Genomic DNA, 5,147 nt, shown 5'->3' with positions numbered 1-5,147 from the left:
CCTCCTTTCCCCTCTCCTTTCCCCTCCCCTCCTCTCCTCTCTTCTCTCCCTTCTATCTTCTTTTTTTCTCACTTTTTCCTTTTCTTTTTCTTTCTTTCTTTTTTCTTTTTCTTTTTTGCAGCAGGTATTTTCTTTTTCTTTTTCTTTTTTTTTTAATTCCTCTTTCCAGGTTTCCCCTCCAGAAACTCCCTATCCCCTTCCCCTCCCCCTGCTTTTATGAGGATGCTCCCCAACCCATCCCACCTCACCGGCCTGACATTCCCCTACACTAAGGCATTGAGCCTCCACAGGACCAAGGAGCTCCCCTTCTAGTGATGCCAGATAAGGTCATCCTCTGCTACATTTGCAGCTGGAGCCTTGGGTCCCTCCATGTGTACTCTTTGGTTGGTGGTTTAGTCCCTGGGAGCTCTTGGGGGGGGGTCTGGTTAATTGATATTGTTAGTCTTCCTATGGGGCTGCAAACCCCTTCAGAGACAACAGCAGGTATTTTCAGGACACTGACAGGAGTGGGGGTGGCTGGAGGATCATGGGTGACAGAAAAGATGACCTTCCTTGGAGCTAGAGAGGTATAGAAAGACCAGATCATACAAAGCTTTGAAAGCCGAGGTCAGAAACGTGCCTTTAAGGGGATGGGTGGTTTGATTTTGACCACAGAATAGCATTTTAGTTAAGATAGTGAGAGATGAAAGGTTGAAGTACAAAGCAGAGTGAGAAGCTGACATCATCTCTTCAGTATCTTAAGTTCCTAAAAGCTCCAGAGAAAAGGAAACACGAGTGTTAGTGGATGAAAATCTTAACCCTGCCTACGGAGGCTGCGTGCCTATGGAGGCTGCGTCTGTGAGAAGTGACCAGATGAGGGTGGAGCCCCCAGGGACAGGATTAGTGTCTTGTAAAGGGCACCTCTCATGTTCTTCATCACCCGAAGAAACCACTTAAAAATGGCCATTTGCAGATGGTAAGGCTGGTCCTCAGATCTTGCACCTGCTGGCTCTCTCATGGAGAACTTGCTCTCCCAGAGCCATAAGAAATAAGTATTGGCTACATAAGACACCCAGTCAATGGTAGAGTTATTGTTGCAGTCCAAACAGATTAAGGGATGAAAACATATTTTTTAGGCTACATGAAGCAGAGACTTAGAAGAAGATTCTAGAAGTTCCCTCAAATCTTCCCCATACTATGAATAAATTTTTCAGAGAAAGTAATTAATTTTCCATCAACATTGGAGCACTTTCTGATTTCATATTCTTTTTTGATCCTTCTAAACTTTTAAGACACAATCCTGCTATAACTTCAGCCACGTTGACTTTGAAGTCTGTATGATTGGCAGATGTTTAAGAGGATGATGATAACGATGATGATAATGATTTTGTGCAAGACTATACACACACACACACACACACACACACACACACACATATGAGAACCTAGCTCTCTAAAGTCATATGCTACCACAAAAAGTATCTGGGGAATGATTTCAGTCTGGTGTATCAGAAGAGAAACCTAGTTGGGATAGAATAGCTCTGACTTCCTTGAGACCGGTATGGAGTGCTAGGTCCCAGAGGTCATGAGTTTTTTCCTACATTATTTAGTATCTCTTTTAACTACAACTGACAAGAGTGTCAGCTTGTATCACTATGCTGGAGTATCAGTAATGGGTATGAATGTGTGGTATGGAAGCTAAGGTACTAAAAACAACTATTCTGGGACACCTAGAATTAAGTCCCCAAAGGCTCCCCTTCCCATCCTAGACTCAGTTTTTGAGTTTTACATATCATTCTTTCACCTTTATCTACACAAACTATTGATGCTACAATCTCTCAGAGTTCAAGATGCTAAGAAAGAAGTCAATCTGTTCCAAGTCCAAAACTTGAAGGGAATGAGGTTTTTTTTGGCTACTTCCATTAGGGTCTTACTTTAGGGGGCCATTTGGATAAAAGAAAGGCATCACAGACTCACAACAAGAATGTGCTATTATTATTGGTATTATCTGTGGCTAACATGAGGTGCACCAGGAAAACTACTCTTTAATAGTAGCAGGTCAGTGCCTACACTGGATGTTCAAGAGCTGAGTGCAGTCCCAAGTCTTTCTCAGAGTGAGCTTTTAAATACCAAAAATACACCTTGGGTTGATAAACCTCAGCTAGCAAGAGCAGTTCACCAGAAGCAGAGGCCAAGAAAGCAAGGTTAGTACATTTAGGGACTTTCCCAGACTTTGATGGCCTCTGTTTTGGCAGGTGGTGCTGTCTACATGCTGCATTTAATGGTCTGAACAGTGCTTTCAGCATGGCTTTAGCTGTGTTAAGGTCTGGGGACCTGTTATAATGTAAACCTTCCCAGTTTACTGTTGAGAAAGCTAGCACTCCACGTTTCCAAGGTTCTCCAAAGAAATCGAAGCAATGACAGAAAGGGGGAAGGGCAGAGAGAAACAGGCAGGGACAGGATGAGATACTGATTCTAATATTTATTCTGGAGGGGAAACCCAGGGAAGGATCAACTTAAATGTTAACCTTAACCCCCACACCCAATACCAAAGAAGCATCTAGAACAAAGTCCAACCCAAAGCCTAGGTATCAGGATGCATCTAAGTGGACATACAGATTAACTGTCACAAAGGTGATGTAATGGATTATGAGGAAAGGCAGAGAAGGGACTTAGAATGCAGAAACCCACAAGGACAGTTTCAAGTGACCTGATAAGCAGAGATATTTGCAGTTGCATTGGAAGAAGGAAGGTGTGACGGGGACACTGTTGATGAGAAAAGACTTTGCCAGCAGCCATAGTAGTGACATTTTCCATGTGTCACTGGACATTGGAGGTTTGGGAGCAAAGTGACCATGGCATATATACTTGGAGAAACAGCAAAGATCTGAGTCACCTTTCCTGTGACAGAATGTCACTGACTTCTTAAAGTGCCTCCCACAGATGTCCTACATCTGTAAAAGCAGATCATCTGGAGCAGAAGTAGCCAGGTATAGCATGACCATCACAGGTCATGCAACCATGTACCAGCAGTGTTTCCACAATGATTGTGACAGTGTAAGGATGGGTTTAGATGGATACACGCAGGCAGGGAACACATGAGTGTGCTTTTGAGCCAATTCTTGAATGAATCTGGTGCCTAAACACTCTTGATTTTTTTGCTATTGGCGTGGGAAGAAAGTCTCTAATACAACCCAGATCATTCTGTGCACTTGTGCCTTGTCCTCCCCCACTGAGATGAGCTGTTTGCTAAGACCCTTAAATGATAGGGTACTCACTAAGGGGTTTTGATTAGAGAATCAAGGAACTATGGAGAAAGGTGCTTTCTCCTGCAGAAACAGGTCTTGTGTAGCCCAAGTTGGCCTCCAACTCACTAATTAATCAAAGACAACTACTTGTTCTGCTTGAGACATTAGGATATAGGTGCATGCTACTACACTCACTTTGTGTGATGCTGGAGACGGAATGAACCCAGGGTATACAGCACACTGGCAAACACCATCAACTGAGCTGTATCCCACCTCAACTTCTTAGTAAATAGCTCCACTATATATGTTTCTTCTCTCAAGTTTATGATCTTTATCGCCTCTTTGTCCTCAGTGGTAACCCTTTTGTCCCTTGCCTGACCCTTCCTGAATCTCCACCACTCCCCACTCCACCCCACTCCTGCCCATTGATGTCTCTTCTTACAAAGAACCGTTTCACACCCTTCTAGCTATGCTCCGAACTACATTCTACGCAACTGGTTCGGAGAATGTGCTAGACTCTAGGGTACAATCCAAAACAATTTTTTTTTCCTCTAGTACCATCTGCAAATGCTTGCATGCCACCCTTGCCTTTCCCTTTGGTGACAAACACAGATCAGTTACAAAGGTGTGAGAACACTAAATTCCCATAACAATAGAATAGATATATCATGACTGGAACCATCACAACCTGAGCAGAGAAGCTGAGAGTTGAAGGCTGTTGGAAGTCACACAGGAATAAGCCCTGAGCGGGAACTGCAACAGACATCACTCCTTCTGCACACTGTGCTGATTCGTGACTCAGCCGAGATGTCTGGGAAACTGGGCACCAGCTGCGCAGCTCCAATTTCCACACTTATGATTCAAGAACACATGCTTCCTTTTTGAGTTTCGCTGGTACTCAGCCCAGGAGGGCACTGATGTGCTCATGTGTTTAGGGGAAAATTCATTTCGTTGCTCACTGTGTGTGTTGATCAGTCTTTGTTCCCAGTGACAAAAGATGTAAACAAAACAACCTAAGGGAGGGAAGATTTCTCTGGACTCATGGTGTCAGTCCATCCCAGCAGGGAGAGTGTGGCATAGTGTGCATAAAGTCGCGAAAGAGGACAGGGAGGGAGGGGAAAAGGGAGGGAAGAAGACAAGGGGAGGGTGGGGAGGGAGGAGAAAGAGTATATTCGTGAACTGTAGCACTGGGCTTTCTCCTTTTTGACTGCTGTGCCTTCTGGGCACTCAGTCCATGCAATGGTGCCACCACAGATATTTCCCACACAACTGACATTGTCTCTAGCATCCTAATACTCACACGTAGGCATGCGCTTTACCAAACCCCTAGGTGCTTCTCAACCCAAACAAGTTGCCAATCAAAATTGTCCCAATCTTCATTGATTTTCATCTCCTCTCTCGGAAACATCTTTCCCTATGCCATGGATGGGTGTCAGAGCTCTTTCCAGGGACTGACAAATGAAGACAAGAGCTTATCATGAGCACAGTTGTCCATGGATTCCACAGAAACCTCTCTCTGAAGTGGACTCAGGAAAACAGGCCGAGCATGAATCAGGACAAGACTGTCTGAGTCAAGGAAGAGAAAAAAGCAAAGAAGCGTTCACAGATCTGCCCCTCTCTACCTTTGCATGCACTCTCTCAGGAGGGCCATGCAGCAATAGAAGACCTTTGCTGGCTCCTGCTGCATGAGGAGGAGAGGTTTGGGATGGCTCGCAAATCCATCCTCTGCAATAGCAATGCCAGTCGGACAGCGTGATTTTGAAGAGTTAATAAAATGATTTTATTAAGTAAAATGTGTTATGCAAATGTCTGTCACTGGGAAGGCAGGAAAAGTAAGCTATTTGGGGAAAGATGGCTTGGAGAGATAGTGAGGGTGAATACAAGCAAGCAAGCAAGGCACAAAGAATATATATATATATA

The sequence above is a fragment of the Mus pahari genome, chromosome 8 (genome assembly GCF_900095145.1).
Source record: "Mus pahari chromosome 8, PAHARI_EIJ_v1.1, whole genome shotgun sequence".
Taxonomy (NCBI): Eukaryota; Metazoa; Chordata; class Mammalia; order Rodentia; family Muridae; genus Mus; species Mus pahari.
This window is presented reverse-complemented; position numbering follows the sequence as displayed.